We start from the raw sequence: 15,387 nt of genomic DNA on the forward strand, positions 1-15,387 counted from the left end.
CCAGTCAACGTCATACACACCTGAACTGTTCGATTGGCACCCTTTGACCATCAAAAGTTGTCAATTTTAGATGAAAGTAATTTCTAATTAGTGTCCTTTAACGTTTTTTTGTCAATTTAAACTATCATTAGACCATCAATGTAGCATTTACTTTGTAAAGTGACAGCAGGCTCTCAATGCATTGTTGATAATCGCTCATGAGAACAAGTGTATTCTGTGTCATTATGAATCGTAGTGCAGTCTACGTCGCCATGCCACTGTCATTCGACATGGGTAGAACTGCATAAATTATGTAATGAAAGCTTTTGTGAATACTTGCGCATTTATTCAAAGTATTTTGAGAAGGCTGAGCAATCTTTGAGATACTCCACTGACTGCATTCAACACAGCGTTTAGTCGGGATGATCTGCCCCATGTAACTCGGAACAAAAATGAACTGACAAAATAAATCCACGCTCCATAATCTATGCCAATCAAATACTTGGGCTTCAGAAGTGAAACGCCGGAAATGTATCAACTGCACGAATTTGTGTATTACAGACACTGCATTTTGAATTAAAGAACACCCAGCAGAAATTTTGTGCAGTAAATGTATTGGTTTTTGTGATATGCTTAAATTAGTGGAATATATAAAAACATTATTACATTACAGTATTGCGAAAAAGTTGTACTTTTTATAAAAAACGCTATACATGCAGCATATTGCAACTTTTTGCCAAGGCTAAAAACATTATATATATTCTTTAATGTGGCACAGTTTCACTTGGGTGACTAAAATTTGAAGTGCGATCTAGGCAGGCAACACAAAAATCTTTTGGAAAATATAATGACTCAGTAACTACTACTAACATTCACATATACCTGCACAACTCTTTTTTTTGCATGATCGGAGATGGTCGAAAATTGACCTAGTACGCTTGATATGAAGTGACTCAATATATTGGACATGGCCACCGAAATGATTGGCATACTTGGCTTAGAATGACCCAGGTGTTACGTTTCTTTTAAACACATAACACCTGTTAGTTGAAATAGCCTAACAAACAGGTATTTCATGAGAAATAAAAAGAAAACAACGTTCAGCAGCAACAAGCTATCATATGCTTCTTAAAAAAGACATCCTTATTAGGAAAGAAAATAGGAATGCAGAATGTAGTTCAAGTTTTCTGGCATAGGCAGAATGTTATGGGACAAGCTATCCATGTGTTAAATGGCACAATTTGTAGGTGAACGTATTTGACAGAAATCTGTCAGGCTGTGTCTTTAGACCTAAAGTGGCTGGTGAACCTAATTATTCATTTATGTGAAAAACACTGAATTTCTGCATTTTTAAGCAGTCTTCTTCTCAAATGTGAAGGGTATCCTACCAGTGATGTAATATTGGAGCAGGTTTGGACTGCCTCTAGTCCTTCTCACCATCAGCATATAACACAGTTTACAGATCAAGTCAGGTCATAGAAAAACAATATTTCGGTTGAAAACTTCATGCTCATGCATTGTCGCTTGAGACGTCCTTTCCACAAGCGTGCTTGTCTTCTTGAAGGCTGCAGCCTTGAAGAAGACAAGTGTACTTGTCGAAACGTTTGCTCCAGTGACACTGCACGTTCTCGAATTTTCCATCTCTATCTTTCCAAGAACTTTCACCTTGAACTTTGGCCATGACTTGATTAGCTAAGCTAGACAAGTCATGTTTTGTGCAAAAAATTTCTGTATGACCTACTCACCAGTGACAGCTAGATGAGGTGTTGCTGGCATCCTCTCCAGGCTCTTTTCACCTGCATGTTGGGAATTCACAAGCAAAAAATCTGTTAGACTTGGGAGAAAAATTGTATTAACCAGACATATCTATCTAAATCATGCATCATAACCAAACTTCTAAGGGCCGTCTTGCATTGTTTACCATAAGCAGCTGATAAAGCAGTTCATATTACAAGCCTACACACTGTTCAAGGGAAGAAAGTACATGACAAAATGAAAGATAAAAAGAATACATATCAACTTCCATAAAGGCCTCCTTCACAATGAGGCCAAGCAACTCTGGCTTGGGTGCAGGGGGAGGGTTAGCCTAACCATCTAATTTGAGGTACTAGTTTAGAAGACATAATTTAGTACCTGGTCTGTCTTCACAATTAAAATGCAATGGTAACCAGAAATGGTAAAAAAAGTAGACTAAATAAAAAACTTGTGAGATATTGAATACATTTTCTTCGTTCAGCGAATTGGGAGCGCAGAGAAAAAACACAAAGGACGAAGCGAGGAACCACACAACACGAGCGCTCAACTATCAACTGATTTATTTTCCACATCGGAAGGACATATATACACACAAAATGCGCGAAATGCACAACTACGCGCGAAATTTCTGAAGCCTATCACATTTCCAGGAATACGGACCAATGTATGAGTCATCCTTCCCTCTCACTACTTGACTGTGAATTCAGCTACCTAGATAACCCTTAGACATGTGCCTTGATTACACGCTTCGCATGCTGCCCTTGATTTCGTCATAATCTTTTTGACATGCGCATTTTGTGTGTATATATGTCCTTCCGATGTGGAAAATAAATCAGTTGATAGTTGAGCGCTCGTGTTGTGTGGTTCCTCGCTTCGTCCTTTGTGTTTTTTCTCTGCGCTCCCAGTTCGCTGAACGAAGAAAATGAATTACCAACTGGCCCACATTTTGATCCTTTTGCAATATATTGAATACATATATCGCTTGGCACTGTGAAAGTTTCAGTGACATCTATGACCAAATATGCTTGAAGTTGACCCGTCTACGCCAGAAGGTGTCTGTTGGCCATTCAGTCCAGGCCTGTGGACCAAATACGATTGAAGCTATTAGCAGTCAGTGAATGATGTCTGTTAGACAGTTGCATCCAGTAACTTGCATACAAACTCGCAAGCACTTGACACATCTCCAAGAAATGTCCTAAACCTACTGCGTTTTAAGTGCTTGCATATGTCAATAACGCTGCACTTAACTCCAATTTGTCACTTTTTACGAAGTGATATCTGCTGCTTTCATAAACAGTAACTTTTCTTTTAAATAATTCAGTCAGCCCACGCGCATTATTGCTCTTGGTATAATGTCTCTCAAAATAAACTCTGTTTTTCTCATCTTGGTTTTTTTTTTCGCGACGTATTTACGCTTCCGTGTACATTTACAAGCTAAGGTCGCTTTCAATTGCGATTCGCGAATCAGGGTAGTGTTGCCCGATCGCAATGAGCTACCAACGTCTGCCTTTGATGCCGGCTAGGGGTCGAGAAGAACCAGAGTAAGACATTGCGGAAGAGGTGCAGTTTTCAACCACAGTACTAGACAAAAAAACTCTTTCTGGTTGACGTTTAATTTACGAATTCACGGCTGTTGTGTCCACATTGTTCCTCAGAAAAGTGATGATCATCACGGGCTTATAGCGCAGGTATTATAACGAACAAATTAAACAGAAAAACAAAAAGTCATTACGAAACATCTTCATCAGGTACTCTCAATGTATTCAGCGGTGCAAAAGATAACGCGCTCGCCCAATCGATTACGGTCCTTGCACCGTGAACCACTTTCAATCGCGATTGAAAGTGCGCGATAAGTGAAATACACACGTGCTAATTTCCCTCGTACGCTCACGTTTTCTTTTCCTTTTTTTCACAGAAAGAGGACTTTTCTTTTATTACCAATCGACAAGCTCACGCCTGAAAATCACTGCACGTGGATTAGCCTCGGCGCGAAAGCACCGCCCAAAGCGGCGGTGTCGGGCTAACTCCAACGGTGCATGCACGTCGCTTGAATGCATACTGCAAGCAAGTACACTCGGGCAGTGGTGGCGGCGGCGGATACACAAGAGCAGCATCTGAAAAATTTTGCTCACTTGTGAAGTGCCAACTGGTAATCGAAGCTCGAAACTGTGACGCGCTGTCTAAGTGCCGGCTACCCACCCTTCCAAGGTTTCTACCGTGGAATCCACTGACGCAAGGGTCCCGGACAAGGAAATACAACGACACTGCAGAACAACATATTCAAGCGTCAACGCACCACGTGACCTGCTGCTACGCCATCTAATCAGCTATAAACGCCAACTGCACACTGGTGATCACACTCGGGCAGTGGTGGCGGCGGCGGATACACAAGAGCAGCATCTGAGAAATTTGGCTCACTTTTGCAGGTTAGTTTGCTGTTCTACAAAACATTTTTTCGCACTTGTACCCGTTCCTGTATTTTGCTGCTGCTCTACTGCCCGAGCAATTGTTTCTTGTGTAACGCGTTCACTGAGAGAGTGTGCTGAGCTTGTGTAACGCGTTTACTGAGCAAGCAGGTGTTCCTTATGTATCGCGTTTACTAGCACTCTAAAGAAAATTCCTGTGCACTATCGCCTTGGAACTATTGTAAGTGTGCAGCCCGGGCTTACACCATGAGCAACGACCCTGGCGAAACGTGTCTAGCGTGTTTTGAGGAGATACTGGCAGATGAAGAATGCATGAAATGTGCACAATGTGGTCTGCGCTATCACCTCGGAAAGTGCTCAGGCGTCGGCGAGCGTACGTACAAATCCAAAGACGTTGAAGCGAGGGCGAGTATGAAGTGTCAGACATGTCGCTTAACAGCGTCTCGAAGCACTGCCACTGCTCGACAGCAGTATGGCAATGTATCCATTGCTATGACCAGGCAGCTGGCGGACATAAGCAGAGCGCTTGCTGCGCTTACAGTTAAGGTCGATGAAATAACGAGTCTTAAAGATGCAGTGAGCAACATTGAGACATCTGTGCAACACATGTCTGACATTTATGATAATCTTATAGAATCTTCAAATAAACATGACAAGCAAATCGAATATCTACAAAAGACAGTTGATATGCTCGAAGTAGCTAATAACAAACAAACAATGGCTGTGCTGCGCACGGAGTTCAACGCTATAAGTCAATATAGCAGAAAACAACACATGAAAATACATGGCTTGCCTGAAACTGAACGCGAAGATTTGATGGAAAAAGGTAATGAACTGGCAAGAAGGCTCGATTTGCCGGTGCTTACGAAGAACAATGTTGATGGGCTGCATCACATTCCCTTATGGTCCGACAAAACCCCGGTCGTGCTCATCAGATTTTGCAAACAGTCCACAAAAGCACTGTGGATTGCGAAGCGTAGCACTCTGAAGCAATGCATAAAGAATGTTAAGTTTTTCGACAACTTAACAGCGCAAAACAAGAGGTTATTGTGGCTCGCAAAGACAAAATCTGCGGAAGCACACTACCGTTTTGTCTGGACGAAGGAAGGGAAGATATTTGCTCGAAATAAACCAAGTACTCGCGCCATCAACATCAACAATGAAAGCGACTTAGACATAATTATGTAAAACAGACTGTGCGTTTCGTCAGAAAAGAACTTAGTGAAAAATGGCCCATTTTTCTACTGATTCATTCCTGGAAGCGTTCAAAACTTCGTGATACAATACAAACAATAGCCTAACCTTTTATCACCTAAATGCGCAAAGTTTAAGAAACAAGGTAGAGGAAGTTGATGCTGAAATGAAGCAGATCAACTACCCTTTTGATTTTTTTTTTGATTTTACGAAGACGTGGTTCCGCTCGGAGGAAGACGTCATTCAATTCACTAGCTACAAACATGTAACTCAATTCAGGAAAGAAAAACGAGGTGGGGGTGTGACTATATACACGCGCCAGAACTTATCTTTTGACATCCTTAGCGTTTTCGAAGATTTCGAATGTGTTAGCCTGTTACACGAGAACATTTTTATCATTGCGGTGTACCGCCCACCTCAAGGTAACACAGAAGCCTTTCTTCAGTTTATTGAGACATGTTTAGATAATGCTAATTCAAATAAATGGCGTGTTATTGCACTTGGTGATTTTAATATTGATGGTATGGGTAGATCTCCGATTCAAGCGGCCTTAACTGAAATAATGCTACTGTATGGCTGTACAAATACGATTGAGTGTCCAACACGAGTAAACAAATCAACAGCAACAATAATAGATCTTTGCTACACAAACTTTTCTCGAGAGGCGGTTTTTTTCGGAGTGTTTTCGTCTGGTCTAAGTGACCACTTCCCGTTCTTTGTATTTGTCCCTTTAAGTAAAAAACGAACTACCCGTATCCATTCATGTAGAACAAATTATTTCAATAATATCGCTTTTTTCTGTGAGTTGCTGAAAACAACCGATTGGACAGACGTCTACAATGCAACCGTTCCAAATGAAACGTACGAAAATTTCATTTTAAAGGTTATTAACCATTACAATGTCGCTTTTCCTGTTATGGCAATTAGAAAACACAGGAAGGCCCGTAAAGATTGGATAAACAAGGCTCCTATTATAAGAATAAAAGGAAAAAAACTTCATGTTCGCTAAATTTCTTAAAACGAGAAGTTCTGAGATATTTGCTGAATACAAAAAGTTTCGTAATGTGCTAATTGCTCATCTAAAAAAAGCAGAGTCGTCATTTTACAGAAAAAGGTTCTCAAACATAGGTAACAATCCTAAGCAGATCTGGGAAGGAATTAAAACTCTCATCGGCAGTAAAGCTAACAGAACACCCGTCGAAATGCCGGTTAAGGGTATTATCTATGACGGTGTTGCATTAGCCGAAAAATTCAATGACCACTTCCTGGACGCTGGTAAATATGCCGGATCAATACCCTTGCCTAATAATACCTCTCTTACGTCATGCATTCAGATTTTCAACTATGACTCGATATTTCTGACGCCAACAACAGAAGTAGAAATCACAACCATTATTAATTCTCTAAAAACTACTTGTGCTCCTGGTGATGATGACATCTCACCATTGCCAATTAAGAATTTCATTAGTTGCCTTATAGAACCACTGACCTATATATTCAATCAGATGTTGGCCACTGGCGTGTTCCCAGATAGATTAAAGATAGCACGTGTTACTGTTGTCTTTAAAGGTGGAAATAAAACAGAATTCAGTAATTAGCAGCCAATTTCAGTTCTGCCTATTGTTTCTAAGGTTGCTGAAAAAATAACTTATACACGTTTCTTTGGCTTCCTTTCCACAAATAATGTGATAAGTGATCATCAATACGGTTTTCATTCTGGGAAATCGACTGAAACCGCATTGCTTTATATAAAAAATTTCCTAATTCTAAACATTGAAATGAAACACTTTACTATCGGACTATTTCTCGACTTCAGTAAAGCATTTGATTTGCTTCTACATGACATTCTCTTAGCAAAATTAGAAATTTAAGAAATTCGTGGCATTGCAAGAAGCCTTATGAAAGGCTAGCACGTCAACAATACACAAAGCTACATAACGACACTCGCTCTAACTACGGAACAATAAAATATGGAGTACCTCAGGGATAATTATTAGGACCCCTTCTATTCACTATGTACATAAATGATATTGTAAACATTCCTTCATCTTCGAACATTATCCTATATGCCGAGGACACTAACATCTTCTTTTCTAGTCTCAACCTAAAAGAACTTGAGCAGAGAGCGAATAGTTGGCTTGAAGAATTAGAGAGATGGTTGAGGATCAATCAGCTGAGATTAAACGCGAAAAAAAAACTAATTTCATTTTATTCCGTGCTAAAAACAAAGCAATACACCACCACGCAAAACTGTATTTTGGTAATTCAGAAATAACATGTAACAGTAGCTGCAAGTCTCTGGGCGTACAGTTCCGCAATAACTTGAGCTGGTCTGATCACGTGAGTCATGTAAAACTGAAAATGGCTCGATCCATTGGTGTTATAAGCCGTATTAACCATCTTCTTCCTGATTCGGTGGTAAAGCAGCTATACTTTTCTCTCGTTCATTCGCACCTCACATACTGCAGCTTAGTTTGGGGAACATGTAATAGAGCAAATGCAAAAAAGTAATTACCATGCAACAAAAAGCATTGCAGCTAATAACCAAAAGGCCAGATAGACATAGACATAGCAATTTATTTTCTGTTTTTCGTGTATTGCGTTTCACTGAATGCTACAAACTTAAAGTGATGGTTCTTATTTATAATCGTATAAAAGAAGATTTTGCTTCATTCAGCAATATGTACCTCACTCGTCACATTGAATATAACTTACGAAGGACCTCACTTGTTTCAGCACGATCTAGAACAAATTATGGTACTCAAACACTTGACCATCGAATAGTAGATATATGTACCAGTTTTCCTTCTGTAGTAGAATTAGCACTGATAAACAGATCTGTACATCATTTTAAAAAGAAAGTAAGATTACTCTTCGATCCAGGTTGAAGTGCTTGTTGCAATGTGTTTTGCCACTTGCGATGTATACTTTTGTTCACCAGGTTGTACTTCACCGCGTTTCATTTGTTAAACTACGCACATTGTTAGCTCCACTTGAATTCTGAATTATGATGGATACTATTGCACCTCTTCAATCATTAAATCTATTCACAACTTTATTCTAATGGACATATCAACATGAAATTGTTTTTATAGGTTTTCATACTTCTATAGCGAAATTGCTTGAAATTCCATGACTTCTCTACAGTGATGCTGACGAATTGTGCTGTTCTGGATGTTTTTCGCTTTCCTCACCGCTGTCCTAGTTTTTGTTTTTTTGTTTTTTGGTTTGTTTGTTCACGAAATTGTTTACACGAGTATATGTCTCACTCCTTACTTTTTTTTGTTTTTTTTTTCACGAGCCGGGATGTAGGCCTAGTTATAAAGCCGTTTCGTCTGTTCCCTTTGCCTCATCTCCGTGGCATGTAACTGTTGTGCACACATGCCAGAATAAAGTATCATTATTATTAAGTAGAAACTTCGCACAGACGCGCGAAAGAGGTCAACTTCACAACCCGTGAGAACCAGCGCTTGCTTCTTCACTACTCGCAAACTAGGTGACGTGTTAAAACCACGGACAGCCGAAGGATGTAAACAGATGAAAGAAGTATACAAGCACACTCACCTTGCACCTGAGTTCAGGCTGGTGCGTCGAGCAGAATGTGCGTAACTCGGGCTCTCGGTCTTTCCAGTACACCAAGCAAGAAATAAGACAAATTGGCGCATTAAGCTGCAGGCTTCTTTCCGACGCGAAAAACACTGCACAAAGGTTAAAAAACACAAAGAAACAGGTTAACTTTCATGTACCAGCTCTCTCGGCTGTCCCTCTCTCATTCTGGCCTAGCAGCGGTGGCCTCCTTTTCACTGTCTTTTGGAGGGGTGACCTCAAAGGGGCGAGAGAGAGAGAGAGAGAGAGTGAGATGTCCCATGACATGTGGTAGCCGACCAAATGCGCATTGGAAGCTTTTCTCCCTTTCTGTATCTCTGCTTATCTGTATCTCTGCTGATCCCTGCTGATCTTCGCTCGCTAAATGACTGTGGAGCCCCCGTCTTTTGCGTTTGATGCCGACTACTCCTCAAAACTGATGAAGAGATGGTTGTCGAAATGACGGCCCGTTTTTACAGTGTGGCTTGCAGAGAACACCACGACGCATTGATATACAGCTTAAGTGCGAGCGCTCCCCCACTCTATTTTTGAGGAGGGGGGCTTACACATTTGCTTACATTTATGGGACCTAAAAATAATACAGTACAACTTAACCTTCTACCCAATCCCTCTGTTCCCTTGAGCAAATCTCTCTCAGCTGCGTAGCGGCTGTTGCTATAGAAGGGAGAGGAAGATTGGTTGCATGGTGTCCGTCTTGTCGTTGCTGCTGCTTGTCAAGGATGAAAACCAGCGCCTTTCGATACGCTGCAACAACTCGGCTTTATGTAAATGAACTTATGTACATGTTTACAGGACTCTTTCACTGTTGGAACCGTCGCATGTTGCCTCGGCAGAGCCGATAGGGCAGACCACTCTTTGCTGCGACCAGAACGACCTTTAGGAAACAAAAGTCAGGTTTTAACCCATTGGTTGCTCCTCCCAATTCTCCTCACGGCCAACCAAAACAATTCAATCCGTTTATTTGACAGACCAAACACACTTGTTTCCGTCCTCTCCCCTCACTTTCTTATTCAAGAACTCGACCTCTCAGTCGGAGAGAGAGATACGAAAGGACCGGCCTGCACGCGACGTTCCGCAAACTCTGCGAACGCACACGATGGTGGCACCGTTTCGGCTGCGCACCCATACCATCACTGCGAGATGACTACGCTGTCCAGCGTGACTTCCGTCCCAAGTACTCTGATCCAGATGAATGGATGTTGATACACCGGGTGTCCGCACAACGCCCCCCGGCCCTTCGCTGGCTGGGGACCACCTAGCTGGTTGTTAAAAGCGGCGGCCAACCACGTTCGTCTTATCAGGACGGGCATTCTTACACCGTTATCGTCGCGTGAGAACCGGCTCTTTGGGAAGCGCACACTTTTGCGACAAAGAAGACACTCCGCTGGCCTGCGACGCCAGGCCTTACACGCCTTTCCGAAAATTCGCGCAAGTGCTCAAGTCTTTCGGCACGGTGGACCCGGAACTGCCATGGCACTGACTAGAGTCCTGTTCTTCATCGTGCAGGCTATTCTTGGATTCGCCGCGGTATCAACCACTCCTCAAGAACCACACGCCAACCATCGTTTTTGCGGTGCACGCATGGGTGGCATCAGCGGCGATATGGCACTTACTTTCTCATCGTTATCTCCCGACGCAATCCTGCTCCCAGTGAACCCTTTCAAATGAAGTGCAGTGACGTCATCGGTGGACGCACACATAAAAGAGGCACTGCGGAAATTCGCCTTCTGGGGGCACGGTGGACCCGGAACTGCCATGTCATTGAATAGAGCCGTGTTCGTCATTGTGCAGGTTGGTCTGGTGGTGTTGTAGTCCTGTCGTGCCCACGGCGATGTCTAGCTACGGCTTATGAGTGTCTATTTGTGTGCAAACTGCTGCTTTGCGGCGATGTTGAAGTTAATCCTGGTCCTAATCAGACCAAAATGTTTGAGCAGTTAGTTCATGGGCAGGCTGCACTTCGTAATAATATGCAGGCGCTGCAAACGCATTTCATGAAAACGGAGAAGCTGTTTCTAGAGCTTCATGGTATGTTTGCAACAATGAAGACCCAGATCACTAAAACAACAGATAATCCACCAGCAAGGAATGATAGTTTACAATCCATTGAACGTATTCTTACATACCAGTTTTAAAAGGTAGCAGATCTCGAGGATCGTAGCGGGCGTTCGAACATAATAAGCCATGAGATACCCGAACTTCCAAACGAGACAGAATATAAACTGAAAGATAGAGATGTAAAGGGAGTGTTTATTGACAAACTAAATGTACAGTGTCAATCACTTGGTCGTATTCATTGGCTAGGCAGGCAAGGTGACCAGTGGCCCATAATTTTATATTTGCAGTATTTCATTGAAAAGAAACAGTTCAAATGCTAAAAAATTGAAGGGAACTAACATTTTTATTCTGAACGACTATTCGGAATGCACACAAAGAAGCACAAGCTTCTGTGGCAAAGTGCGAAAAATGATAAGCTTCAAGGGAAGAAGGTGTCACTTATACATGACCAATATTATATACTTTTCCTTATATCATCCTTTTCCTCCTATTTTCCTTCCTTCTTTCTATCTACGGAAGTAAACCTTGCTCTGCATGGTCTAACAGTTCATCCCTCTGGTTGCACACGGAACTCTTGTCTTGCAGTTAATCTCTCCACGGGACTCACTGTTGGTTTTAGAGACAAAATGCACCCCTTACTTCCATTTCACTCCTTTTACGCTCCTTTGCGGTTTAGAGTGTACAACCTAATACTATTGTACGGGATGATTCATTCTAAATTACTACACTAGAGTTAATTATATCATGCGCTAGAGCATTTACGATTCAATTTCGGCAGTACCATGCGCAAAGATACAAATTAAAAGTAAAAATGTCGCAAAGAAAGCTTCTGCATTGAGGGTCCAATAAACTTCCTTATAATTGCGCTCGACCACTAATTGACTCATCTAACCACAAAATCAAAGCGCATAACAACACATTAAACAGCCATCAATACATTTTTACATTTATACATTTTGTTCAGCTCTCTTATTGTCCGTACAGCATACATCCCATTGGTGGCAGCCTAGGACTTCTCAAAAAGCTTGGGCTGGTCCTCTCACTTAATGTAGCCACGGTAATAGCTGCGTTCATTATATTATAACACTTGCAGGTACTTTTCTATAACACTCAGTCAGTGAGAAGGCTCGTGCATCGTTGCATCGCAGCTCTGGTGACAAGTGAAACATCACAACGCATGCACCGCACGCAGATCGCGAACCAACGAACGGCCCTTGCGCCACCAAAGCAAGCGAGAGAGAGAGAAAGAGAGAGTAAAAATGGCTGCATATCCTCGGAGTGAATGGTGGATAGTGGGGCGAAGCATCCATCCGTTCATTCGTTCTTGCTTCCGCCCATCTATGCATGTGTCTGGCTGGTCGCCCCTGCGTCCATCCGCCCGTCCGTGCATGCGTGCGTTCGTGCATCCGCACGTTCATCTGTGCGTCCACCCTTGTTTTCATCCATGCATGCGCTCCTGCGTCCGTCCATGTGTCCATTCGTCCGTCTAGCCATTAGTGCGTCCGTCAATGCATCTGTCTGTGGGTCCGTTCGTCCACCTATTCAACACTCCAGGTACCACCAACTGGCACCTTGTATTCATATATTCCTCATATAGAAGCACCGCCATTCAGCGGACATTCCAAGGCCTGAACGAGAGGAGGCACACTCAAACTTTCTTACGGCATGAGCTTCGTGTCTACTTCCCACTTTTAACCACCTCGAGTTCATGGTATATACTAGTTCACTCTATTCATGGCACTGGGGCCCAACACTCGCTAAACTTTCTAAAACCTTGGAGGTTACGCCCAGCGAGTATAACGTAGCGACCCTTTCTTGTCTTCTGTGCGTTGTTGGGCAATGAAAAATTCGCAGCGTGCGCGTTAACTAAAAGCCGAATTCTCCTGTCTCTCATTCCCTCCTTAGCAGCCATTGGCATGTACATTGAGCACTATCTTTTGTTGTTCAACAACGCCCATAAGAAATCTCTAACGAGCACTACCTTGGAGGTCAAAATTTTATACTTGTTACACACTACAATGGCCACGAGGGACGAACGGGTGCCGTTATAAGGAGTTTCGCCCCTAAAAAAACTAAACGAGAGACTTCCACGCCGCGATAGAGTCATACACCACCTCCCGCTGAAGGGAATCACGTGAAAATGTGGAGCAGCAAGCGCTAACGCTTACCTCTGAATTAAAATTACCAGCTCACACATGTGGCGTCCCGGAGGTAGCGAAGGAGAAGTCGAGACTGCACTCCTGTAAGCCGTATATCACGGGGCTCTCTTTTGCTGGCACAGGGCTGAGGGGCTCCGCAAGTACATCGGAGCTGTTTTTACATACACTCTGAGCCACAAAGGAGCAAAATGGGAGCGAAATGAGAGTGTGTGCTCTATTTCGTCCTCGCAACCAACAGTTAGTCCGTGAAGGGATTTACTGCAAGCCGAGAATGCCATGTGCAAACTCGAGGAGGAACGATTAGGCCTCATGGAGCAATTATTAGGCCTCATGGAACTTTTCGGCACAGTGGCAGCCTCGAAGCATGCGCGTAAGCAAATAGTTCCCTAAGTATATCGACTGCTGACAGTTTATTTATTGTATGTGGTCGTGACAACTACAGTGATTACGTCAGGAGCAAGTTACTATTGTTTATATTGCATACAAATTAGCAAATGAATAAGCCTCCTCTTCTAAAAAAATGCTCGCACTGCAGCTGTATCAATGCACGGTGTGGTGTTCTCGGCAATGTAAGCCTCGTGGGTGTAGCGATGTGTTACAGATGTGTTATCGTTGTGTTGTTGTAAATAATGTTTCTTCTGGTGAACCGAATCATCTTTGCGCTGTGGTAAACGAGAAGCACTACTGGAATGATGTGCTGCGCTATCAAAATGCTACACGCTGACGGCGACATTGCCCGAGAGGAAGCATAAACAAGGCTGCCATATCTCCGCGAGATGTTGCCTGTGTGCTTTTGATATGTAACGACAACCGCTTGCTCACCCCTCACGTTCTTCGCGATCAAAGCCCGCATGAATGATGAGCTCTCGCTACACAGCGTTGCGAGAGCTGCCCGTCTGCTCTCAAATTAGAGGCATGTGGGATGGGCCATCGAAACACTGTAGCCTCGATGAGGGCTCGACATCAGTTGTAGCAAAAAAGCTGTTCGAAAATTGTTTTACTTTCAGTGCAGCACAAATAAATAAGCATTATTTAGCAGAGACTTTCGCGGCTTTAAAAAAATTCACTTCAACTCCAAAATTCAAGGGCTAAGAACCAATTTATGAAGGTGAGCTGTTACCGTTGCATGTCTAGCTTGGCTTGGCACCGCTAACACAGGCAGTCGGGGACCACATCAGCAATTTTGCTCGTTTTTCGCCATGCTAGGTTTGATAATTTTTTGTCTCTAAAATGAAGCGTGACCTTCATGGGTAAATAAGTGGGCCCACAAGTGTATCGTGAAGAATGCTTGAAGTGCTCAACTCGAGAACGAGCTTCTTCACCTTCATAACGCGTTCTGTAAAAAAGTGTTTGCCATCTTATTTTTACATGATGGAACGTAACTACAAGTGCAGAAACAGCTCTGTCAGAAATATCAAATGTTTCTCCAATTACTTCTTTGGGAAATAGATGAGTTAAAGCGTTTCGAATTCTGAGGAAAGTCAACCTATGGGAACACGCTATCACCAGACGTCAATAATGCGAGTGCACTTCTTTAAGTTGGCTCAACAGCATTGATTTCAATAAAACATTGTATCCTTTATATCTCTATTATAGTGCAGGCAAGCCATTATTTATTTTGTACTGATAAAGGTTTCTGAAATGATGTGTGTTCACGATGGTGCAGAATTGACACGAGTCGCTGATTAAACTTGGCTGTAGCTTTAAACGCGTTTATTTTTTCTTTGTTATTGAACTGACATTTTCGCTGAATGACATTAACAATCGCACTCTGTACTCTAAGAATCGAGCAAGCTTGACACAGCGACGGTTACAGTTATGGGAACATTTATACATACACTCAACAAGCACACAAATGCGCTCGAGCTATCCACGTAGGATTACCTATTCAACGCATTTTACGTCTTCACGAACGTCGTCACTGAATGGTTGCTTGCCAAATACTGAAGAATTAAGTCCAATACAAGGAATATCCTAAGCTTCAGCAACATAGCAGAACACGCAACGTCCAGACGGACTTATGCATCGTTAATTTTCATTCTGCCCAGCACCGGCATGTGGTATAATGGTTAGCATAGGCGACAGCTGATCCAATGATCGCGAGTTGTAATGCTGTTTTTTTGTAGGGCATTTTCCTGCAGTTTATTTCTGAATTTATTTGTTGTGTATTGATTGTATGTCGTAAATGCATTCATTACCTCTATGTTCTCGCT

The 15,387-nt window shown here is 42.5% G+C and overlaps 1 long non-coding RNA gene across 1 annotated transcript in view; it reads left to right on the top strand.

The window, feature by feature from the left end:
• The first annotated feature begins 3,798 nt into the window (after positions 1-3,798).
• Positions 3,799-15,387, top strand: part of LOC119173285 (uncharacterized) — a 54,052-nt gene continuing 42,463 nt past the window's right edge. Inside the window, exon 1 of the long non-coding RNA XR_005110021.2 lies at positions 3,799-4,160. This is a non-coding gene — a long non-coding RNA (uncharacterized LOC119173285). The remainder of the gene's footprint in view (positions 4,161-15,387) is intronic.

The sequence above is a fragment of the Rhipicephalus microplus genome, chromosome 5 (genome assembly GCF_043290135.1).
Source record: "Rhipicephalus microplus isolate Deutch F79 chromosome 5, USDA_Rmic, whole genome shotgun sequence".
NCBI classification, from domain to species: Eukaryota; Metazoa; Arthropoda; class Arachnida; order Ixodida; family Ixodidae; genus Rhipicephalus; species Rhipicephalus microplus.